Below are 26605 nucleotides of genomic sequence, written 5' to 3' on the forward strand. Positions count from 1 at the left end.
TTAAATGTTTCTGTTAAAGCGAAGGATTCATCTACATTGATTCAAAATTTGTTTAACACTGTTAGTTCAGTTAATCGATGGTTTGTTTCTAATTATTTAGTACCGAATTTTAAGAAGACTGAATTTATGGTTTTTGTTCATTCAAAACGTGCTACTAAGAAAATGTCATGTCAGGAGCTTCAAGTTGGTGAGCATAAAATACGTAGAGTTCAATCATATCGTTATTTAGGAGTTTTTATTGATCCCCTTTTGTCATTTCAAACTCATATTTATCATTTCAGTGTGAAACTTTCGCAAAATATTGTGTATATGTATCGTTTGCAACATGTTTTTCCATTTTCAATTTTAAAAATAATTTATCATTATTTGATTTCTCCTTATTTAAATTATTGCACAATTATTTATTTAAATACTTTTTGGACGCATATAAAGCCCCTACAGATCCTTCAAAATGAAGCAGTGAGAATACTTGGAAATTTTTTACATCGTCCATCAAAACTTAGAGATGCATCGGAAAATGAAACATTATTTCTTTTCTTGAATTTATTAGATCTGAAACATATAAGAGAACTTAATATATCAATATGGCATTTTAAAATACAAGATCCTAGTAGTTATTTTTATGGAAATTCTCTGTTGATTCTGCCCCCTCCTTCGGCTCTTAGGTGTTCTGGAACATATCGAATTCCCTTTGTTAATTGTGAAAGATCTAGATTTTCAATTAGATACCAAATACCATTTATTTCAAATAAATATAGGCTGAAAGATAGAATTCAAATTGAGGCATCATTTCGGCAAATATCAGTTCTAAGGAAGAAAATATTAAAATTATGTATTGACCTGTGATGGTGGAATAGAAATTTTTTTATTATTATTATTATTTTTTTTTTTTATATTTGTTACCCATGTTGGGATAGCCTTCCGTGCCTCACTTTTCCAGCGTTTGTTTTCTTTATGTTTGTTATGTTTTTTGTTTTTTTCTTTAACCAGGTTTTTTTTTTTCTTTCTCTTTTTTGTTATGATGAGAAAATGTTTTTTTTGTTTTGTTTTTTTTTGTTTTTTACCCAATTTTAAGATATTTACTATATGTGGGGGGTTTATGTTTTTTGTTATTTTTAAATAATAAAATAAAAATTAAAAAGTAATACTCTAACGCCACCTGTGTCAGTAGCACAGTGCCACCAGTGCAACCACTTATGGTAGTAGTATATGGTATCGCGATCCACGGTCTCTCGTGGACTAATCTGCCACCAGTATTTGTAATCTTGTGCCAACGCTGGCAACAGTATTCGTAGTCTAGTGGTACCAGTTTCAGTCCAGATATTACTAGTATAAGTAACGTGGCCCACGGTGTCACACAAACTCCGACGCGCCATGGATTCTATGAGTTCTGCCTTCGCTGAATTGTGCTGTGGGCTTGCCTATGATCAGGATGGGTACGACCAGTGTACCACCTGTGGGGAGTAAGTGCCACAACATTTAGCCCACGGCGCACGGTCTGTGCCACCAATACCTTATATATAAATATATATTTTAAGAGGGGGGCAAACCCTCTGGTATGGATTATGAATGATGTTAACTTCACATACTCACTTCACAATCATACCAGGGGGAAAATCAATAACAATCGTAGGGATACAACTCACTTTGATTTATCAATGAGTCAAATTTAACATTATATATTATCAACTCCTAACATGAACTAACTATAAAACCAAATAAACAGTTAACAGTTAAACAGTTAACAGTTCTTCTTTGTTTGGTTTTCTTTATGTATATTTGAAGTTGTTCGTTTCAGGTTCCTTTGATTTCTTTATTACTCCATATGTGTTGTATTTTTACATTTATGAAGTGCAATAAATTTATTTATTCTTACTCACGAAAAAAGGAAAACTTTCCTGTTTTTAAGCAAATTTCGATGATTTTCTAAAAGTAAAACTAAGCAATGTCATAATTCTGGCTCCATGAAAAGAAAGAACTGATATCAATTAAACCAATGATGGAGGTACTTTGTTCCTTCGGAATAAGTTGCAACTGCGGACCTGTTAAAAAATCGCATGCCTCAAAAAGAACAAAAATCTTAATGCTTTCTTGCCTAAAAAAGATGGCCTTACTGCATGCCACTCTAAAAGGTGTACAACCAAAGCGACTTTTCTTGTATCCTGAACACGTTTGCTTTCCTATTATACAAGGTGTGCACGTAGCAGCCGAGGCTCGTTATATAGGATTTGAGTATCCTTATGGTTCGTTAATTATCCCTTAGATATTTGGGATACGGGATAAGTCTACTTAAACAGTTTCGTTTGTAGATTACATTACAATGCAAGAAGTCAAATTTGAGATTTTTTGCAGAGCTATGTAAAGGTTGCCTCAAATTTTGTCAGCGATGATGAAGATTTTGAAGGTTCCGGGTTTGATAATGAAGATAGTCCGGCAGCCTCACTCATGACTGGCCATTCAGTGACAGAAATTGCAGTGCCACAAGACTGTAAATATAATCCAATGCTGCCCCTAGGGTCCTTCATACAAGAGTCGGATGATAATATAATGGTAAGTATCTATAAAATTCTTTGTAGCTTATTTTCAAGCTAAAAAAATTTGATACTTTTATTTTGAGCCCCCCCCCCCTCCTAAAGTTTATCTGCCAATGTAAAGCTACTTAAAAAACTTGGCGTATTTAATATATTATTCGGAAGGTTTTTCTTTCAATTGCAATTAAAACTAATTTAGTTAAAATACCGAAATAAGATATCGAAGGAGCGAACTATGGATTATTTCCCACCTTCTTACTTACCTTACTCACCTTAATCCCTACCCTACCTTACCATCCCTCATCTTGAACTTTTTCTGCCTCTTTCCGTCATTTCTTAAAACATAAATGACATATGGCCAAAATTACGAGATGGTAAATTTTAGTTTTAGTGCTCTTGTATGAAAAAACTTTCTATCCCCCCCCCAAAAAAAAAAACAATTTTTGTGGCAAAATTGGTAAAAGGCTATGCAAGAAAAGAATTAGAAATATAATTTTAACGTAGCTTAAGATTTTTATTATATTTTTGGCTTACTAAACATTTCTGATTATATTAATTTTCTTAAATGAAGAAATGAAATGATAATTCTCTTTAATTTCCTCATTTCTTCGTTAATACGAGGTAATTTATTTAGGTATGCAAAAATATGCAGTAATTACACAGATTTTAAAAATATATGTAAAAAGCTGAGCGAAAAACTGATCTTAAGAGGTTTTTCTGCCAAAAAAATTAGTTGGCAATTCAAAAAATTTAGTTTCATGTATCATGAACTTTTAAGTAAATATACAAAAAATTATAAAGAAATACTGAATGATATTTTAATATAATTTCTCTTGCGCGTTTCTTTTTTGGAAGTTTGAGTTTGTAGGGGTTTTCAAACAAGCTTGAGGATCTTTAAATTGGTAATTGGTTCCAGATACCAATGAAAGATACATCTGGACATGTCTTCATTTGTTCCAGAATGGTCTCTTTCAGTGACCTCTGGGATTTTATTATGGAAACATTGAAACACTTTTTGTATGTAATTTTTAATAGCTGGACTAGTATGCATGTATTTCACAAGTTTTACCTGACATAGGGTTACCATATAGATCTTATGGTAGAGGCTCCACCGTGCCGGGTAAAGAATGTAAAGCCTCAAAACCCGTTAAGGCAGGTGGCATTTCTTCTGATGAGCCCTAAATGGAAGGTTCTACTTGGAAATATTTTGCTAGATTTAAGGTGCTTTTGCTGGTAAATTTACAACGACTTACATTTATTGATGACGACTTTGCATGGATTTGGACATTTCTATTTGGTTGACGGTTCGGGTATACTGTTTGGTCCTAGGTAGTTGGATAGATGGGTAAGTAAAAGCTTCGTTCAAGTGCACATTTGTCTCAATTGCTGGATTGGGACGACAGTTGTTTTTTGTTGTTTTTTTTTTGCCAAGTAATTACCTCTTAAACATAATATACTGGACACAACACGTTTTTAACCAGACAATACGCCAAATTACTGGGCAACCTCTAGTCATCGACAAGATGAGGAGCCGAAGATGGAAATAGTTGGGACATGTTGTACGAATAAAAGATGACCGAATACCAAAATGCATCCTCCAATGAACGGCAATCAACGGGAACGCGGCGAGGGGGAAGACCAAAGAACACACTACGCCGAACATACCAGAGGGACCTTTTCAACGCGATTACGTCCATACAACCCCATTGGGAAGATGTTATTGCAGCATTCTATTTGAGGGACGACTGGCATCTCTTCTTCGATGCTCTGGGTGCTTCTGGAGGCACAGGAGGATCTAAAGTCTAAGGTAAGGTAAACTAAACTGAATTGAGTTTAATCACTTAGCGGTCAATTTTTTTTTTCTAGGATCCATCTGAGGATGTTCCAGCACAAATGGAGCTTTATCACATGGAAATTTATCGTGACAAGGACATGAAAGTACCTTTGAAGAGTACACTAATAGTCAACAATCAGAAGAATGCGGAAGGCTCATCATTTGGCCTAGAAGTAGGCTATGATGAAACACTACATGTCAAGACTTGGGTTGATGGTGGTAAGTCAAATTTATAAAACTCGCAACCAATAAAAATTTTAATTAAGACATCGAAGCTAATCTAGCTTTGGCAGCGTTTTTATTTGTACTCTTAAAAAAAAAAAAAAAAACTGTCGCCCTTTATGAAACGAACCGGGTATCATGAAACGAACCAATATCAGGCGATTTGAATAGTGGTGCCATCTGAAACGAACTGGGTATGAGAAATAGGGCCTCCAAATCGACTTTGAATATTTGAATTCGTTAAAGTCACTACATGATATTCACTTTGCTAAACTCCCCCTCCTCCTTGCAATTATGGGTAAACATAGGAAATAAAAAAAAACATCAAACCGATTTCACGTATCTGGTTTTATCAGCGGAATTTCATACCAGATACCAACATAGGAAGTGAATTTTTTGGGTGGAGGGGGAGGAATTTGTTGAAATAGCAAAAAAAAATTATAAAAATAATACGAAATTATTAGAAAACAATCACAAATATTTTGGGTGCGGGCTAGGCCCTCCCCATGGTGAACTAATTTAATGCATTTTGTATCTATTAATCTATGCTGATACATCAATAAAATTTTTTTTTACTTCATTCTTGTTTTCAAACTTGAACATAACATTCTCGTTTCCGAATTCGAAACTATAGAATTCCCGTAGAACTTACTATTACGTGAATAGGATTGTTCTGGAATTACATAAATTGCAATTGAATTGCTGTCAGAGCACTAAATTGAAAAAAGATATTATTCAACAGTGTAAACATCTAAATCTTGTTTGTATTTCAACATTTAGAAATGTGGTTTTAATCATGCTAGCTTTGCTTAGACGAGGCCCTAATTGGCCAACGAAATGAAAGTTCATCTCCAAATTTATTCGACTAATTTTCAAGCTGAATAGAACTATTCATACTCACCTCACCTCAGATCATACTCATCTATCTGTTTTACTAGAAAATGGAAAAACAGATAACAGTTTCATAAGAATTTCACATTGGCTGATTAGGCTTGATGTACCAAGGAAATCAAAATTTTTTTTTTTGCATCGTGTACCCATTTTAGGTGTATTTTTGCCTAAAAACTTCTGATTTTCTAAGATCTTAATTTAGATTATTTCAAACTATTGAATTTTTAGGGGAATATCACATTTTCATCAGTGTTGACACGTTGAACCGGGAAAGCGGACAGCCAAAACTAATTATTTAAATTTGACAACTTTTTTCGTCCGTAAAAATTCAAACATTAAGAATGTGTTGATGTCATAAGACAACTAAACATTTGAGAGAAAAATACGCCTTTTTAAGCTTTTTGGTGCCTTACCTTTTTAGCTTTTTTTAGTGATATCAGAATAAAAAAAATAAGAAAATCATTTGACAGTGGTTATAGTTGCAATTTAAATAAAACTTCAAATAGGGATAAAATCCTTTTAATAGACAGTGTTTCACAAACAGTGATAAAAATTCACAAAAAATACCAGATATTTCGGTCATATATGCAGTGACCGAAATACTGATGACGGTCACTGCATATGTGACCGAAATATCTGGTATTTTTGTGAATTTCTATTACTGTTTGTGAAGCACTGTCTACTAAAAGGATTTTATCCCTATTTGAACTTTTATTTATCGTCATGAAAAGTAGTGTGGTCTTTGAAATTATATAGTTGCAATTTATAGTCGGCAGTTTATAGTTGCAATTCGACTCGGAATTGAAAGGTGCGAACTGCGAATTTTGGACGTGCGAAGCTGAAAATATTCGCCTGACGATGAATTCGCCTAGCGTCAGCGAATTCGCTTTCTGTGGCCACCTAGCTTTATACTTCTATAATCACAATAGCACAAAGATTTTGTAGGAATTTTGAAAAGGAATCTAATACTCTGTCAGATATGTTATATTTTCCAATGGCTAGCTGCGATTTATTTATTTATTTCTTTAAGAATTAAGGAACACGAGCTCTTTGGAAGTCTCTGTGTCGGGCTCATTCTTAACGGTATTCAATAATTGCAGACAATTTTTATTCAATTTTTTTGGCATTTGGTATGAAAAAGTGTTGAGCCAATTGCCTAATAATTTCAAATAAGTGGAACAAGCTTTTTGGTCGATTCTTTGTGAAACATTTTTCTGATAGTTGGTCTGGAAAATCGACAGCCGCATCATCTAATAATTTCAAATAGTTTAAAAAAGCTTTTTAACTTTTATTTAATAAAAATTTTTTTGGTTTTTGGTCTGGAACCACAATATCGTTTCTATACTTTAGAACAGTTCTGTAATTTTGCAGTAATATTACTGTAAATAAACCTAGATAAATAGACCAAGTAAATATAACTAAATACTAAATCTAAATAAAAACAGAGCTAAAGCAAATAAACTAAATAAAATAAGTAAATAGATAAACCTAACGTGTAATTAGCTGTAACTTTTTAACTGCTCAATTCTCTTCAGTTATAGATCAAATTGTAAAATTTTATAAGATATGAAATATTGTCGCCCAATCAAACAGTTCGCTGTAACGGACTATAAGTAAGGAGCGACCCGGCTCAATAGTAACCGAAACTCTCAAAAACGGAATTATGATACCAATAGATACATCAAAGGAATCATATTTTTATGCTGATTTCAAAATTTATGTTTCATCAAGTTTAGTCTAACCCACCAAAAGCTACGCGGAAGTTGGACTCTGTCTCACAACTTAATTTTTTTAAACAATGAAAAACTTTAGCGAAAAGAGCGAGGCGTTGAGGTGGGGACAGCCCCTTTCATATACGGAATAATTTCTGTTCGTTTTAAGTTTTAATGTTGATCCTTACTACTTCAAAAAGTATAATGGATATGGTCTATTCTGGGAACCTGTAATTGTATTTATGATTGTGAAATATTTTCCTTTTTTAAACTAATTATATATGATGAATGATTCTTTTGGTGTAAAAAAATACACAAAAAAAGATCTTTTGATAAAGTAATGTGGGTAAAAAACTGCTTAACAACCACCCAGGTCATAAAATGAACATTAAAAGAAAAAGAGAATTATGATTCGAATAAACGGTATAAAAATGAAGAAATCAATCAATCAATCAATCAATTTTATTCAATCAATAAACTCAACAAAATACACTTCAATATAAACTCCTCCGTAAGGCTCTATGGCCATTAAAAAACAGGGGAGAAACAAAACTGAAACAAATAAATAAAAAACAAAAACATTTTCAACATCATACATTCACACCTTTAAGAGACTCAACAAAAGAGAAATCATAAGATAAAAAAAATCATAAGATACAATGATCATCATAAAAAAAAACTTAATTACTAGCTAGAAAATCCCTAACATAATTTTTGGACATACCAAACGAGTGGCCACTTCGTGCAGACACAGAGAGCGTGTTCCAAATCCTGTTGCAAGTTGTCAGAGGGTTGAAATCAGACCTCACTGATGGAGTATGAAGAATCTGTAAATTGCTGGAAGTGCGGAGATGGCAAGTCGATTGATCAGAAACAAAAGATATATTATTACATACAGCAGCAGGAAGATGGCCGTGCAGCTGTGAAAAGATGAAAGAAGTACAAAAAAGAAAAGAGAGAGATTTCAAATCAAGTAAGAGTTTAAGTGAAGATCGGTTAGTTTCCTTAATAAGAGTCCTTGCTTTATCATAAAGTTTTGAGAGTAGCATCGGAGACGAGGGAAAAGTTGACATTCAAATAACAGAACAATATGAAACATAAGACTGAACTAGGCTGTAGAACAAGATTCTAAGAATCGACCCTGGAAATATGTGTTTAAGATTTCTAAGGATTCCAAGACTCCTGGAGACTTTAATTTTAATCAGGTCAATATGATGCTTGAAGGAAAAGAAATAAGGATTATATGTGCATCTGTTGCCTACCTTAAAGTACATAATAAACTTCGGTAATTGTAGAGTTTGAAAGTGGTTCCAGTTACATAAAACAATAACAATAATTTAAAGATTTATTTCAGCGGTACTAATTGTTAATTTACTTTCTTTGCAGTACCATACATTCAAATCGTAAAATAAAATTGCTGGATAGCGAATTCCTATGAAAATAAAGCGGCCCCCAAGACTACACTCATCAGAAACACCTGCCCTTCACACCTCTCGGTCCGCATGCATCCAAGGTCACACACTGGAGGGTCCAGATGGTTCTCTTTCAAAATGAGTCCTGACTATGCAGACTTGGGACTGATGTATCTTCATTGTAAACTTGGGCTTTGCACTACTGACCCGAAAACAGCACATGGGAATCTGAAAAGGGTAAGAACATTTTTGTGCAGTCTCAGTCTCTCACTCAGGCCGGGGGACGGCACTCCTTATTCAATTTGTCATTTAACTTTTTTTGTTACCCCCCCCCCCATACCCACAAAAAAGAAGTATCAAAAAAGAACCTGAGGGGAAGTATCTAGGACGGACTCACCTGCTCTAATACTCTGCCTTTGAAATTTTTTTATGAAACAGTTGAGAAAATCTACTCCCCACCCCTAAACTAGTTTTAGTTCGTGTTAAATTGACTTCAGACGTAAAATTGATTCTCTATAGTTAAACTGTTTCCAGATTTGAAAAACAAACATTTCAATGTATTCGGAATATCAGATCCCACCTGTGTCACTTATTATAATTCGTTTTTTTTTTCGTCGAAATCTAATTTCCTATTTATTTCTCTAGCGTCTAGGAAGTATAAATACCATCTAGTTAATCATGACAATTTGCTCATTAAATATAATGAGCAAATTGGAGGGTGGGAGTGGAAGGGGGACTAGTTGCCCTCAAATCACTTTCGACTATTAAAACGGGCATCAGCCCTTTCTATTTTCAATCGAATGAGCCCTTTTCGAAGTTCCCACGACAACTCCTTCGATACGAAGTGCCCTGGTCTAAACAACAACAACAACAACAAAAAATAATACATTATACCCACATCGATCGTCACTATAAAACTGTCAAGCCTTCCAATCACTTTCGACTATTAAAAAGGGCACTAGGACTTTTGATTTCCAATTAAATGAGCACTTTTGGAATAGACAACGCTTTCTATAAACACCTTATATGCCCCAGGGCATAAATTACAACCCTTACCCTCTGATCATTCTCACAGACCTAAGGTCCATAACTTTCTACTACGTTGAACAAAATGACTATCTGAAAATTTTGATTGGATGTGTTTGGAGGAATGGTAGGCCTGAGAGGGAGGTTAGTTACGTCTAATCACTTTCGACTATTACAAAGTGCACTAGTCCTCTCAATTTCGAATTTAATGAGCCCCTTTTGAAGTTTTACAACAACTCTATCTATAAAATCTTATATGCCCCCAGGGCATAAACTACAACCTTTGCCCTTGGGGCTCTCCGGGGTTTGTCATCCTTAAATACATAATTTCCAGAGCTTTCAACTATGTTGAACAAAATGTCTATCTAAACTTTGATTGAATGTTTTTGGGAAGTGGTGGGCGTAAGAGGGGGGTTAATTACTCTCCACTCACTTTTGACTATTAAAAAGGTCAATTTCAATTTCCAATCAAATGAGCCCTTTTTGAAATTTCCTTAACAACTTTCTATATAATCTTTAATGCCCCCAGGGCATAACTTACCACCCTTGCACTGAGGGCTCTGAGGGGGTTATCATCATAAAAGACCTAATTTCTAGAACTCTCAACTACGTTGAACAAAATGGATATCTAAAAAATTTTATTGTATGTGTTTGGGAAAATGGTGTGCGTGAGAGGGGCGTTAGTCTTTCTCCAATCACTATCAACTATTAAAAAAGGAAATAGCCCTTTCAAGTTCCAATTTAATGAGACCTTTTGAAGTTTCTATGACAACGCTTTCAATAAAAACTTTATATGCCCAAAGGGCATAACTTACGACCCTTGCCCTGAGGCTGTGGGGGTAGGAGTTGTCATCCTTAAAGACCTAATTTCCAAAACTTTCAACTACGTTGAATAAAATGGTTATCTAAAAAATTTTACTGGATGTGTTTGGGGAAAAGGTGGGCATGAGAGGGGGGGGGGGTTAGTTGCCCTCAAATCACTTTCGACTATTAAAAAGGATACTACCCTTTTGAATTTCAAATCGAACAAGCCCTTTTCAAAGTTTCTACGACATAGATTTTAATACAAACCTTATATGCCCCCAGGGCATAACTTATAATCCTTGCACTGAGGGTTGTGGGGGAGGTTCTGGGGAAAAGGTGGGCGTGAGAGGGGGGTTAGTTGCCTTCAAATCACTTTCGACTATTAAAAAGGGTACTAGCCCTTTGAATTTCAAATCGAATGAGCCCTTTTTCAAATTTCTACGACAAAGATTTCAATAAAAAACCTTATATGCCCCCAGGACATAACTTATAATCCTTGCCCAGAGGGTTGTGGGGGAATGTCCTCCTCAAAAATATGTTTTCTATCAGTAAATCAACTACTCTTAAAAAAGGGCTAACTTACACTTTTGATGGGATGTTGTTGGGGGCAGGCGGGGAGTGGGGGGAGGCTGGTTGCCCTCCAATCACTTTCGACTATTAAAAAGGGCACTAGCCCTTTGAATTTCCAATCGAATGAGCTTTTTTTGAAGTTTGTACGACATAGCCTTCTTTAAAAACCTTATATGCCCTCAGGGCATAACTTAAAGCCCTTGTCCTGAGGGCTCTGGGGGAGTGTACTCCTCAAAAACATATTTTCTATCTGGAAATCAACTGCGCTGAAAGTAGTAAGTTATATAAAGCCGCGACCGGCACATGAAACGGGACAAGATAATAGTGTATACAATATGAACGGTACATGAAAAAATACATGGAAAACCCACGCCTTTGACACTATATTCAGACATGGACATTGTGAAAAAAGGCTGGCATGGTAACAACCATACGCGTGGAGATTTTAATAAGCTGGCAAGGTTTTTGTTATTGATATGAATTGCACAAGAATTTCTCGTTTGACGTAGACATTTTAAAAAGCTGGCACGGTATAGAGTGGCCACGCATGTTATTTGGAAGATTGCCTTAACTCGAGAGTTGTTTGTTATTAAAAAATTGGATGTTGCAATCAGAATTGATTGATTGACATTTGCAAGAAGGGGTAAGGGATTTGCGGATTGGAGTGGAACTCAAGAGTAGTTTGTTATTAAAAAATTGGACGCTACAATCAGAATTGTTTGATTGACATTTGCAAAAAGGGGTAATGGGATTTGCGAATTGAGGGTTATCAGTTAAGATAGCCCCTTGCCATGGAACATAGCAATCTAAGTGATCATTGGCTGGTCCAGTGCATGTGTAATTGAACCAGCATATCTGATGATGGAACGCCGGAACAAAATATGACTTGACCTAGCTTTACTTCTTCGATGTGTACTGTATAATACATAAGTGGTGTTTGAATAGCGTTGTCAATTTAAAATAGTTTAACGTTACACTATACGAAGAAGTTGATACTAAGAGGGATGTAGATGCCAAGAAAAGAATTGTAATAACGGATAGCTTTACTTCTTTGATGTGTTCCGTATAATTCATAAGTGGTGGGGTGATGGCAGAATGATCTCTTAGAGTACTTATAGTGCTGTACTGTGGGCCGAGTTGCTAGCGAAAAACCCGTGTGAATGACTTGAAATAAAAAATTTTAACAAGAAATGGCTGAAAAGTGTTTTTTTTTGGCGGGGGATGGGTTTTAGTCTCTCATAGGCGTTTGTTGTCTGAAACCTATGATTTGGGATGGGTGGCTTTCTATTTTTGACTTTTCTGAGCTTTGTACGGGGATTAATTTTACATGAGGAGGAGGGTTTCCAGGGGTGAAATTTTCAGGGGGAAATTTTACCGATTTTTTTCCGGAGACGTAAGCTAACTTTTAAATTAAATTTTAGCCCTTTTGTTAATTTTTAACAAGAAATGGCTGAAAAGTGTTTCGGGAGAGATGGGTATTAGTCTCTCATAGGCGTGTGTTTTCCGAAACCTATGATTTGGGATGGGTGGCTTGCTATTTTTGACTTTTCTGAGCTTTGTACGGTGATTAATTTTACATGAGGAGGGGGGTTTCCAGGGGTGAAATTTTCAGGGGGAAATTTTACCGTTTTTTTTTCAGGAGACGTAAGCTAACTGTTTGAATTAAATTTTGGCCCTTTTGTTAATTTATAACAAGAAATGGCTGAAAAGTGTCTTGGGAGGGATGGGTATTAGTCTCTCATAGGCGTGTGTTGTCAGAAACCTATGATTTGGGATGGGTGGCTGGCTATTTTTGACTTTTCTGAGCTTTGTACGGGGATTAATTTTACATGAGGAGGGGGGTTTCCAGGGGTGAAATTTTCAGGGGGAAATTTTACCGATTTTTTTTCCGGAGACGTAAGCTAACTTTTTAAATTAAATTTTAGAAAATACATTTCTCTAGGTCAAATTTGAATCTTTGGCTAGAAAAAAGCTACGTGAAAGCAACTTCAACCATGGCCCGCCCCCTGCGATCAGAAATTAAATTATAAAAAGTTTCTTCACCCACTAAGGAAGTAACAGGTGCCTTACCAGACGCACGATCGTAGGCCAGTGATTCTAGCTCTTCCAGTGATGTGTTTTCCATAGTGCCTCCTTTTCTAGGGAGAAATCTAGTGCAATCCTCTGCCTACCACTTTTCTGCAAGCCAGGGTGTTTCCAGTTCCAGACACGAAAAAGCCACCTCCCTTCCTTCGAGTGGAAGGAAGCCACCTCCCTTCCTTCGAGTGGAAGGAAGCCACCTCCCTTCCTTCCACCTCCCAACTTCATCTGTGGATATCCTCATTTACCAATTGACCGTAAGCTTAGCATAAAAACGTTGTGTTTAGCAACACTTTAGCTATAGAAGGGCTACGAAATGTAGATTGCAAATTCTCAAAACTTTCAAATTAAAAAAGCCTGAGAAAGCCTTAGCAACGTCATTCAAATTATCGCCTGTATCCCGTAATATATAGCCTGGGTTTTTATAGCTAAGGTGTATAAATACTATTTCTTAGGTTAGAAATACTTGTTTTTGTTGACTTCAATCACCACGGTCGATACTCTTTTGTATATCGTTTGAAGCAAAAACTCGGGAAACAGCTTGTAAAAGTGATGAAAATGAAAAAAATTAATGAAGCGACTGCAACAGTATATTAACAGTATTGATCTTCCAAATTTTGACTATAATAAAAAACAGTCCCATGCTGAAGGTACTAATTTAAGTGCATTTTGTGCCTTTTTAATTGTTTTTCCTGATTTTTTTCAGAGTTCGAGAATTTCTCAACGACAGTGAGGTAAGATCATAGTCGAACACAGGGGCATATTAAGAAACACAGGGGCATATATATATATATATATATATATATATATATATATATATATATATATATATATATATATATATGATAAAATGTTATAAATATTACTTTTCTTATCTAAAAATTTATTTTCTTTTTAACAACTATATTACAATAAATTAAATTTAAATACTTGAAAAACTAAGGATTGGCAACACAGACTATTCATAATTTTGTTTGTTTCCAATATTGTATCCTAAAAAGGGTTGCCTAAAGCAGAATTTGATGAAAATGTCTCCATAGTCAGGATTCCTGAATTATTCCTCCTTGATTCTGTTATAGCTGCTTCCTCTTGCGTGAAAATTTTAACTTCCTTCACCTCTGTTGAAAACTGTAGTTCCTCTGCCTCTGACAAGGAAATTTTTTGTATCGGTGGTTCTCTATTGTAGCCCCGTCTCTCTCCCTCGTTATCCTTACCTGAGTTCTTACTATAACTACTAGCTCTTTCTCTGTTGAATTCTCTATTTCTTCTACCTCTGTTTACGAAATTATTAGCTTTGGAGTCATGGGAATCTTGCTTCAGTTCAGTATTACTATGAGGGTGACTTGCACTACTTCCGTAAATCACATGGCTAGTTGTTACCCTCTTCCTCTGTTAAAATATGGCCCTCCACTGCCACTTAAAAATATTTTTTTTTCACTACTTTTACTAAACTCTAACCTTTCTCGGCCTCGGTTAAATTTTGGTGTTCCTCTGCTTCTGTTAAAGTTAGACGTTCTTCTCTCAAAGTTGGACCTTGCTCTATCTCTATTAAAATCACGAATTTCTATGCCTCTTTTAAAGTCTGGAACTCCTCTACTTCTACTCCCATTATACGAACTGCCTCTATTTCTGTTAGGGGGAAATGCCCTTCTTCTGTTAAAATACGGCCTTCCACTGCCACTTTTAAATTTTTTTCTTGATCAGATTCTTCTTTTCTTTCTCCTTCCTGTCATACTAATCTTTTTTCATTGCTTCCTTTTTACTAGATTATTTGCACTTTTCAGATGACCAATCATCATACCACTGTTTGAACAAAGTGGTATCTATTCAAATTCTATAATGTATTTGGGAAGAATTTGCAAGTTGTTTGGAATAGCATATATCTCACCTGCATGTTCTTCCTCATCTTCGACGATCACAGAGTCGAAATTGCCGGATATTGGTTTTTTTCGTCTTCATTTACCTTTCTTCTTAAAGACTTCCCAGGTAAAAGTTTACAGAATAAGACCCTTTTTGTATTTCCAGCATATTTTAAGGCAATTGTTGGGTTACTTGCAAAGTAGTGCCCAAATCCAAATCTTGTTCTCTTAATAAAGCGTTCCTCAAAATTAGCCTCAAGAATTGAGTCTATAGCTTCAAGGCTTTTTGTTCCATGGAAGGCCATAATGGATCTTGCATTTGAATTTGAAGACCCATATTTATCATGGAATTCTAATTCCTTTTCACGGAACTTCTTGGTTAACGTAGTGTTTGTAACCTCTACAATGCTTTTTATATTATCGGCTTCTTTCAAATTATTAGAACTGTGAAGCAGAAATTGCTCTTCTGCCTTTTGATAATCTATTTGCCCTTTCACTAATATATGTTTAATAACGTTTGACATTTTGAATTAGATTCTTCATGGGGAATCGCTTCTTATATATCGAAAACCACGTCATTTTTGTTGCGTGGCCATGACGTCATACTGGCATAATGTTATTTCATACTGACGTGATTTCATACTCGCGACAATACTGCCATGATTTATGCAACAGCAGAAATATTCTCAATTCTTCTGTTGCAGTGATTGAGCTTTTTCAAAGTGAATCCAAGTCACTTTTGTAGATGCTCAATTTCAGCAATGATTGATCCTTAGTAACTGTGAAATCACTTGTTCTTCTTCTTCTATTTAACAGCAGGCGGGCTTTTCAGTAACAATATTTAGCCCTTTTCCTTTTGCTTCACTCTGTGGGCTACAGAGCTACTGGCTTGATTGCCTCATATTTATTAGATATATTCAGATATCTTTCAGCAGATCTTTTGACTCTAGGAGTTCAAATATAAGATGATAGATGTCGATTTCTATACTCTGTGTGCAGGTATAGTTGGCTAGGCTCTTGGCTGATAGTGGGAATTTGTGGTGTTTGAAGTATTTTAACAGTTTAGAAAGCAAGGTATGTTGTGCAGACGTCAGCATATTACATTCAAATAGGCAATGGTCAATTGTTTCATTATTCATATTACAATGCCTGCAAAGAGGGGACAGGGGAATTGAACCACTTGAATTAGAAAGCTTATATGAGAATGCAAGGAAATTTAGTCCATTTGTTCCAGAACGAATTCTATGATAAATTTTAGAAAGATACTTATTGGGAAAGGGGGAAAGGATAGGATTAATCTTATTAAAATTAATATCTGATAGCCTCCATCGGTAAATACCTCTAATTGGGATTGGTCTCCCACTTGGCTGGTCAATATTTATAGCATTTTTTGCTATTTCATCAACCTGATGATTACCACTTATGCCAGAGTGGCTAGGAATGTACTGAAAGTAAGTTTTTATGCCACTTGAAGCAAGATTATCAATAATACTGAGACAATGATAAGTGTCAATGTCCAACTTATATTGAGGAGCTGAGGCCAGCAACTCAAGGCTTGATAAAGAGTCGGAATAAATGATAATATTATTCGAATTTTCAATCAAAGATTGGTTTTGCTTAAGGTGTTCTAATGCCATGATTATGGCATTTAACTCAGCAGACATTATAGATAAATTATTAAATAATCTCTCGCCCATTGCAATTTTCAGGTGAGGAAGGAAAACACCACTTGCAACCTTCTCATTCATTTTTGACCCATCAACAAATATTTGGAAGTGATTTTTATAGGTAATTGTATTAAGTTCTGCAAATTTTTTCTGAACAAAAGCAATGGGGGTTAAATCTTTATTCCATTTTGAAAATTCAGTAGTTATTATGGGACATGACCAATTCCATGGAGGGGAGTGGGGGACAGTAGGTGCACTAGACTTTGCTGGTACAGGGAACTTCTTTTGAATATTGGCATACTCATCTGCAATACCTCTATACATGGCTGGATTTCTTAACCAATTATGTAATGTGTGTGAGCTATTTGATTCAATTTTTGTAAGATGTTTTATCAAGAGAAAGCTACGTCTCTCCCTTATTGTTGTTAATCCACTCTCCATAAGCAGAAACTTGGTGCTTGTGGGTTTCCTAAGACCAAATATGAGACGTATTATATCATTTTGTGTTGTTTCAATTTTTTGCATCTGGGTCTTTGCACATGCACCATAGACAAGGAGCCCATAGTCAATATGGGGTCTTATATGTGATTTATAAAACTGGAGTAAGGTTTTCTCCTTACAACCCCAGGGTGTGGAAAGAAGTCTTTTTAGTATATTTGCTTTTCTATAACATTTTTTTATTGTGTTTGAAATGTGGAGGTGGAAATTAAGTTTTTGGTCAAGCATGAGACCTAGGTAATTAATATTATTATCTTCTGGAATAGTTGTTTTATTTAGAGTTAGTTTTGCATTAACATGGTTTCTCTTCCTGTGAAATTGGATTATTTTTGACTTGGTGGGTGCAATGGGTAAATCTGGATGTTGAGAGAATTTTTCAAACTGGAAAAGTGACTTTTGCAGATTTGACTGTGCTATCTGAAAGGTGTTGCCAGATGACCATAGCAACAGATCATCAGCATATTGTAGATTCGTGTGGGGTAGGTTCATGTCCCAGAGATACAGGGCAAATAGGAGGCAACTGAGGACTGCTCCCTGAGGTAGGCCTTTGGTTATTGTCTTTTGGGGTGAAGAGGCTGAACCAACACAAACAATGAAACTTCGCACTTCTATGAAGGATTTAATAAAGGATACTAGCTTGGGAGGTACTCCAAGGTTTGCAAGTTTATTTAAAAGGATTTGGTGGTTCACATTGTCATATGCTCCTTCAAAATCAAGGAAAGCTGCCACTAGGATATTATTTTTTGAGAAAGATTCATTTATTGCATTTGTTAGCAAAATGAAAGCATCTGTTGAGGAGTGGTATTTCCTGAATCCAGTTTGAGTGTGTGGGATCATGTTATTTTTCTCAACAAACCAGAGGAGTCTGTGATAAATCATTTTCTCCATTATTTTCCCCATCACAGGTGTAATCATTATGGGCCTATAAGACTCAGGGTTAGCGTGTGGTTTATTTTTCTGTAGGATTGGTAGGAGGGACGAACATTTCCATATATTGGGGAACCTAGACGATGCCCAAGCGTGATTATAACAATTTAGCAGTTCTTGTTTGTATGAAGGTGTGAGATTCTTTATCCAGGTAGGGTGTATATTGTCATAGCTGCTGCTAGGTTTGGACCTAATATGATGTATTGCATTATTCAATTCCTGGATTGAAAATGGATTAGTTATGTACTCGGATCCTGGGCGTGGTTGGTAACTAGGGTTCATAGGAATTGTGGACAGATTGCTTTGATTGTTTGATGTTAGCTTATTAACAAAAAGAGTTGCAAATAGGTTAGCCTTTTCAATATCATTGTCATAATGGGTATTATTATGTAGAAGCTCATACAGGAATGGGTTGGGAAAAGTCTTTTTCCCACATATGTGGCTTATGACTTTATGTATAATTGGCTCATGCGTTTCTCTGGAGAGATTATTTGCAAAATTATTCCAGTATTTATATTTGGCATCTATTATAGTCCTTTTTAGATTAGATTCTGCTTGTAATTATTTTTAATATGTAGTAGGTGTTGGTTTTTTTATGAATTCTGTCCTAGCTGCCTTTTTTATCTTCCATTTATTTAGGCACTCATTTGTCCACCATGCTTTAGGAATTTGTTTAGGGAATGTTTTCTTAGGTGTTATCCTGGGGATAGCATGATTAGCTGTATTTATTAGTAAAGATGTCAAGGCTTCAGCATGTGTGTCAACTGTTGTGTTAGAAATGCATGAACTTTGGGTGAAACTTGTAATTTCATCATTTAGCTTATTTTGGAAAATAGACCAATTTGCTTTAGTTTTGATATATTTGGAAGTATGAGAAGAAGTTTCAGCAGGTTCATTTAGGGAGCAAACTATAGCAAAGTGGTCTGTACACAGACTATCAATTTTATTTATGTAAATTTTGTTCAAAAAATTCAAAGACACAATTTGTAGGTCAATTGTGGAGAATTTGGCACTTTTGGGGTTAAAATATGTATTTAGGTTTGGAGGGGTAGCAACAGCTAATTCATTATTATTTGAAATCATATGCTCAATAAATTTACCAGCTTTATTTGCTGGTTTATTCCCCCACAAAAGGCTGTGGGCATTGAAATCACCACAAATAATGATGTTTTTTATCATATTAGAATTATTTATATAATTAAAGAAATCCTTGGCATCTGAAGTTTGGCCATTAGGGTTATAAAAGCTTATTATGTAGGTTTTTAAATTATTCAGCCAAACACTTATACCAATTACATCAACATCATTTTCAAAATCTGGAAAATTGATGCCACAAAATTTTATATTATTATTAACTAATAAAGCTACACCACCTCCTTTTCTCTCTGAAGATCTATCCTTTCTCAGGATAGTGTATCCCAGAGACTTAATTTGTTGATTTTGGGTTAAATGAGTTTCCTGGAGGCAAGCAATATTAATGGAATTATTATTCATAAATGATATTAGTTCATTTAGCTTATCTTCTGTGAGTGATCTTACATTCCATTGGAGTATTGATAAATGTTGTGTTGTTGATTTATTCTTCATATGACTGTGTATCAATGTTCAGCTTTGTTAAAAGTAAAGCAAGATCTTTTTTTGCTTGAATGAGCATATCATCTGGGATGTAGATTTTTGCCAATTCTGCAATAATTTTTATTTTCTGTAGTTGATGTAAGTTCATGGCCTGAACTGCGTTAGAGTTTAGAATGAATAAGCATATATTTGGGGATTGCATTTTTGGTAGTGCATCCTGTTTGTTGGTTAAGGGATTGATTCCAGGTAGTGTTTCTGGTTTGTTTCTTCTTGGGAGGGAGGGCCAGGCTGGCCTCATTTCACCGGAAAACAAGGCTTGCTGGCTTGGTGATTCCTTCTGATAGGGATTTGAGCTAGGGGGCTTAGAAGATGTTGTTTTATATGGGGTGCTTGATGCATTGGGGGCATTTGACTTGGGGGTTTTGGTTGGTTTCATTATAGGCTTTATTTGGTATTGTTGGGCAGCATTTGCTTCCATTGCTGCAAAGGGGTATGGGATGGCCTTCTCTGTTGATATTTGGAGTGTTAGAGCTCTTTTCTTGTATGCAGGGCATAATGATTTATTTGTAGATTCATGTGGACCTTTGCAATTGATGCATGTAGGCTGGGTGTTTTTGCAAGTTGTCAGCTCTTTAGGATGGAAAGATTTACAATTACTACACTCTTGGAGAATTTCATTGCATTTGTTTGTCGTGTGTCCCAGATTGAAACACTTCTGACACTGAATAGGCTTAGGTTTGTATTCCTTGTGTGGTTTGATTTGCCCAAATAGGAATAATTTTTCTGGGATATCAATTTTATCCTTAAGTGTGAATAAAAAGGATCTACTAGTTTTTAGGCCAGTAGAGTTAGGTTTTCCAAGTTGGGTAACATCCTCAACTGGGATTGTGTTTCCAGCCCTATCTGAGAGGCCTTCTTTTAACTCCTGAGTAGATATCTCTGGGGGAACATTGTAAACTACAATTTTTGTTGGTGAGTGTTTTGGGTTCCAATTAGATGCAATAATTGGGATATTCAGAAGGGATTTAAGGTTAATTATTGTATCTGCAGATTTCTGATCTTCTACAGCTATAAGCAGAGATCCATCACGGTTAATGTTAAGTGAGAACATTGATTTTAGCAATTTAAAAAATTGCAACTCTTATTGCAGTGATCATTTATATTTCAAAGGGAGTAGTGGGATTAATTTTAAGGTAAATTCCTAAGTTTTGGAGGGAGGATCTTGGGCAGGGAGAGGGGAAATGCTTTTAATTGGGGAGATTTTTTTCCTTTTTTTGAAGCTTCTAGAGAGGACCTCTTGAAACCCATTATCATCATTTATGGTTGCATTAGGACCTACAGTTATCATTGTCCTATTCTCCGAATCGGAGCCATCATTAGAACTTTCAGATAATGTGCTTGACCAGCCATGATGGGTATCTTTCACTATGGAATTTGATTTGGGATCTGGGGGGACGTTTTTTTTTTGGAGGACTTCTGAACATTGCCTATTGGAAAAAGCTTTAAGCACAAATATAAAACTAAAATAAGAAGGGAAAATAGATGATATCAAACCGTCTGCACTATACTATGGGAAGGATAAACACCACAGTATAGCCCTGAGGATGACTTGAGCAGGATAGGTTTGGTACAACTACTGATTAGAAGCGATAATAATCAAGAAAATATATTTTGATTTTCTTGTACGGTTGCTGTTGTTGTTGTTGTACTTGTATTCTCAGGGTAATTAACGCTTCCTTCGTTCTTCTGTTGTCCTTCCTCTATTCATAAATGGCGATCCCCTCCCATTCTTAATGTATTAGCCTTGTACTGCCTCTGCTATACCCTGACCACCCTTAACCTCTAGTCTTTTTGTTGCTAATAGAGCCTCTGTTCATCCGATCTCCTTTTTCGGCTATTAAAATATGGCCTTGCTCTGTCAATTTTAAAATCTATCCTTTCGCTGTTTCTGCTTAACCTTGACCATTTTCACTACTAAAAGTATGGCCTTCCTCTATTAATGTTAAAATCTAGAATTTCGCTGCCTCTGTCAAACCCTGAAGTTCCTTGGCCTCTAGTTTCTTTGTCACTAATCTTGCCTCCGTTTAACCGCTGTCTGTTTTAGCTTGCTAGCTACCGCTGCAGCCCGTATAAGAGAAAAAGCATGTGGAACTTCCCCCGGACTCACTTAGAATATTTGACTTTAAAAAATTTATACTCAAAATTTGGAAGAAGACATTATCCTCAAAATTTTGACCGGTTGTCTTAGATATGCGATTTTGTTGAAAATCAAGAGTTTGCACTCAATTATTTTCAATTTCTAAGCAACTTAAGTCAGTAACAATCCTGATTCTATTCTTTAATGATTCGTGATTAAACTCGTTATTTTAGGCCGTGTGTGGTCTGTCACTCACTTAAGGAATACGGACCACACCCCTACCTAAGTCACATCAAATATATGATTTTCACCCAAAGTGGCATAAAACACCCATTTATTAATAAGGTTCTTATTGATACTTCATTTTAAATCCGATATTAAGATGGTATTCTTGTCCCAAAACCATTCTAGCCGCATGCACATGAGTATTGTATAAATAAAATATTATACTAACCACCATTTTTGTTTTTACGTTCAGTATTTGGTAATTCTGTGAAAAATTTGAAAGCATAAGGTGCTTTAAGGTGCTCCAAGTAGCAATGTGAAGGAACCTTAAGGGTGCTTTCACATTGCTACGTCATGCCTTTCACACTGCCTTATGCGTCTTATGTAACCTTTCACATCAAGAAGTTACGTTATGTTTTGGTCGTTATGTTATCTTACGTTCGACGTAACGTAGGATTTTTTACATAGCATAACGAACATAGAAAATAGAGTCGGGATCTATTTTTACGTTACGTTACGCAAAAGTTTCAAGCTTTGTGGGATAAATGGACTCCCTTGATGAAAAAATAATTGACTTTGTCAAACAACGTCCTTTTTTGTACGATAAAAAGCAGATGGACTATAAGGACTCTGCAAAGAAGCTAAACGCTTGGTCTTCATTTGTTGAGAAAATCAACAAAGAATGTGGAAGAACTTTTCTTGGTAAGTTTCTTTGCTACTTTTCATAGGCAAAACTGGTTTAAGAAATGCTTTTGGGGGAGGTAGAAACCCCAGTTTTATGACTGGTTGCCACCTACATAATGTTCGTTTTCCTTTCATTTCCTTTGTTTCAGTATCTACATAGGCTAGTACTCTTTGTACCTTTAAAGCCTAGTAAAAGAGCCTTGGAAGGTGATTCCATCATAGCTCACAGTTATTATGGTGGTAAAGGTGCAGTGTAGCTCACCCTGTAGTATAGGGTGCAGAGGCCCTACAAATAGAACTGCAATATACAGTAAGAAGTGTGTTGTTTGCCTTCTGCTTCTACTGGATGTTTGCTGCAATCTGTGCAACTTTACAACCCAATTGATTGAATAATATACCCTTAGAAATAAGCTGTTTTTATCAGGGGAGCTACACTGCACCTTTACCAAAGTTATTATGGTGGTAAAGGTGCAGTGTAGCTCCCCCTGTAGTATAGGGTGCAGAGGCCCTACAAATAGAACTGCAATATACAGTGAGAAGTGTGTTGTTTGCATTCTGCTTCTACTGGATGTTTGCTGCAATCTGTGCAACTTTACAACCCAATTGATTGAATAATATACCCTTAGAAATAAGCTGTTTTTATCAGGGGGAGCTACACTGCACCTTTACCAAAGTTATTATGGTGGTAAAGGTGCAGTGTAGCTCCCCCTGTAGTATAGGGTGAAGAGGCCCTACAAATATAACTTCAATATACAGTAAGAAGTGTGTTGTTTGCATTCTGCTTCTACTGGATGTTTGCTGCAATCTTTGCAACTTTACAACCCAATTGATTGAATAATATACCCTTATAAATAAGCTGTTTTTATCCGGGGGAGCTACACTGCACCTTTACCAAAGTTTTTTTTCAGCTGTGATGGAAATCACAGATTTGCCCTCAGTCTTTGGATTTTGTCTTTTTACCATTGGATACTAGAGCAAAAATACCTTATAAGCAAACCTGCATGCGAAAATGCCACTTTTATCTCCCTGGCTTTTCAAGATAGAGTAAATTGCTGCCATTTGATTGATTTTTTTTAAACTTCTGTAAGTGACCACTGATTTCAATATTGTACTATAATATAATGCAACTCTGAATACAAATAGGTATTAACATCAGTGGCATAAATTCAAGCCCCTAAAGTAATAACATGCTTAGACAATGAGTAGCTCTGTACTTCTTTATGATGCTATAAATGACAAGTTTTAAGTTTAGTAGATCAACATGGAGATCAATGTTTTGCAAAAAATAAACTTAGTAGCCTATGCCAAAGCTTTTCAAATTGCAAATCCAGATTGTATCCATAGCTCCTAGAAGATTAGTGGTTATATCTAAACTTTACATAGCACTCTAACTGGCCTTTGCCATTGGATTAAACTTTACATAGCACTCTAACTGGCCAAGTTGTCTTTCATTGCAAGATGCTTCCTATTGCTGTTTATTTAATAAGTCTATTAGCCTATAACCCCAGTAAGCAATTAGTAGATTGTTTTCCCTCAACTTTTGTGGAAAAATCAATTTAACTACAACAAAATCCAAATCGATCTCAGTTTTAAATTTAACATTACTATTAAAGAAGGATTATAGGGGAGGCGATTTATCCAGTTCATTTATTAGAAAATAGACAAAATGATACTTCCTAATACTGAACTTTTGAAAACTCAGACACCTCACGGCACGATATTTGTTATAAGTTATTTGCTTCTCTAAAATAGGTGTCTAAGAGGCAAATGTAGGAATAATACACTTTTTAGTGATCTATTTTTATAATTGCTGCCGCTTCGCGGCCAAAAATAGGAGGGCTAAGCTCCAGGTCCTGGTCCCTCCCAAGGTTTCAGCAAATGACACCTCTGCATTGTTTGAATTGTTACTTGTTTTACAGATATTTCTTTCATTGCAGTTGAGGACCTGATGAAAAGATGGACCGGCCTTCGGGAAAGATATTCTAGGATCAAGAAAAACTTGAAACCCCCAAGTGGATCTGGTCTAGCAGATGTCGACATAAAGCCGGGAGAGGTAAAAATGCTGATTGCGATGGATTTTTTGAAAGATGTGCTTGTGCCTAGAAATAGAAAAACCTTCAGCAATGTTAATCAACCTAAGCCAATGATGACTGATTATACTGACGAGATCCAGCCATATGCTTCAAGTGATACTCAAGGAGAAGTTACCGAAATAGAATCTGATAAAGAGATTGAACGTACTTTCATTATTTATTCCCCAGAAGATTTATTACAGGAAAGTTGCGATCCAGGGTCTGCTAACTTGTTGAAAGAGGAGAACCTACCAAAGGAATTCCCAGTATCACCTGGTCCTGTTCATCATGTTAAGAGAAAGAGATCAGGAGTCAGTACTTCTTCTAAAGTGAAGGAAGACAGCAGTGAGCTAGAGGAAACCCTGAAGAACTACCTTGTTGAAAAAATTTCTTCAAAGAGAAAGAAAGATTACACAAGTGGTCCCACTTCAGATCCAGATTTCATGTTCCTTCAGTCGATCTTACCCCATTTCAAGCAAGTGGCGCAGGAAGACAAACTGGACTGTCAACTTGAGATTCTGAGTATCATCAGGAATTATAGAAAGAAAAATACATTGCATACAGAATGAGCTTCTTTTGTAATTGAAGTTACCTTTTTCATATATATTTTTGTAAACGAGATTGAAATAATGTTAATAACCTTTCTGAGATTATTCTTTGCTTTAATTCTTTGTTGCAGTCATCCATAAACAGTTTACAAAATTAATTAAAGGAAAAAAAAAGTAAAATATCGGGACTAATCAAAATGAGCCTTGAAATGCCCTCTGCATTTGTCCTCTCACTGAACCAGCTTCAGTCATGAAATAGTCTGCCAACTTGTCTCGTAGGTTTCGGGTAGGTCTTGAGCTGTGGTTGCTAGTGGCCAGGCGTATATCTCCCAAGCCATCAGATGATGCTGAAGAGCTACCTTCAGGAGTGACACCTCTATTGACAATAAGGTAATTGTGAAGGCAGATTGCTGTCTGGACAATTTGACAAACTTTTTCTCTCTGGGCTATTATCTCTGTTCTAAATATGCGAAATCTTTGTGATAGAAGCCCAAAACTGTTTTCTATTATCCTCCTGACCGAGTTTAATCGATAATTAAATATCCTCTGTTGATCATTCACTTTTTTGCCAGGATATGCTCTCATTATGTATGGTTTCAGTGAAAACGCTTCATCACCAATCAAGAAGTGGGGAAAAGCTATATCTGAGCCTGGTAGCAATTTGTTTGCAGGAAACTGTATGCTTCCGTTTTCAATGGCTTTTCCCAAATCTGATCTTGCAAATATGCCACCATTGCTTTCACTGCCATAGGCGCCTACATCAGTAAAGCTGAATTTATAACTGGCATCACAGACAGCCAGTAGTACAAGGCTATGGAAACCTTTGTAGTTGAAGTCCAGAGATCCACCTTTGTTTGGACACTGCATCCTTATGTGCTTCCCATCTATTGCACCTACACAATTTGGCATTTTGTATTTCTTCAGAAAATCGTCTGCAATTTTTTCCATTTGACTTTTTGAGGGTGGTTGCAGGTAAGTTGGTGACAGACTATCAAAAACAGCCTTTAAAGTTTCACTTAGAATTCCACTAACTGTAGAGATTCCCAGACGGAAGTCGTAATGCAATGAAGTCATGGAGGCTCCTGTTGCCAGGTACCTCAAAGTTAGTGCCAGCTTGACTTCAGGAGAAATAGCTCTTCGAAAGTTTGTATCCTGCTTCCGAATTTTATCTTTGACTTGCTCAAATATGTCAAGGTATTCACTTCTTGAAAAACGGGTAAAATTAAAAAACTTTTCTTCATCATCACACAGAATCATGTCTTGTAGAAGGTTCAACTGTCCAAATGCATCTCTGTTTTCAGATGTAAAAATAGGTCTCACCCAATAGTCTCT

The 26605-nt window shown here is 35.9% G+C and overlaps 1 protein-coding gene and 1 long non-coding RNA gene across 5 annotated transcripts in view; one reads left to right on the top strand and one right to left on the bottom strand.

Annotated features, from left to right (window-relative positions):
• Nucleotides 1–26605, bottom strand: part of LOC148949319 (retinol dehydrogenase 12-like) — a 516801-nt gene that overhangs the window by 461017 nt on the left and 29179 nt on the right. The gene's annotated exons all lie outside the window — the stretch shown is intronic.
• LOC148949321 (uncharacterized) lies at nucleotides 4403–8848 on the top strand. Its single transcript, XR_016142078.1, has 2 exons — nucleotides 4403–4584; nucleotides 8577–8848. It is a non-coding gene; the product is annotated as an uncharacterized LOC148949321 (long non-coding RNA).

The sequence above is a fragment of the Artemia sp. Qi Xiang Cuo genome, chromosome 8 (genome assembly GCF_049724085.1).
Source record: "Artemia sp. Qi Xiang Cuo chromosome 8, ASM4972408v1, whole genome shotgun sequence".
Lineage (NCBI taxonomy): Eukaryota > Metazoa > Arthropoda > Branchiopoda > Anostraca > Artemiidae > Artemia > Artemia sp. Qi Xiang Cuo.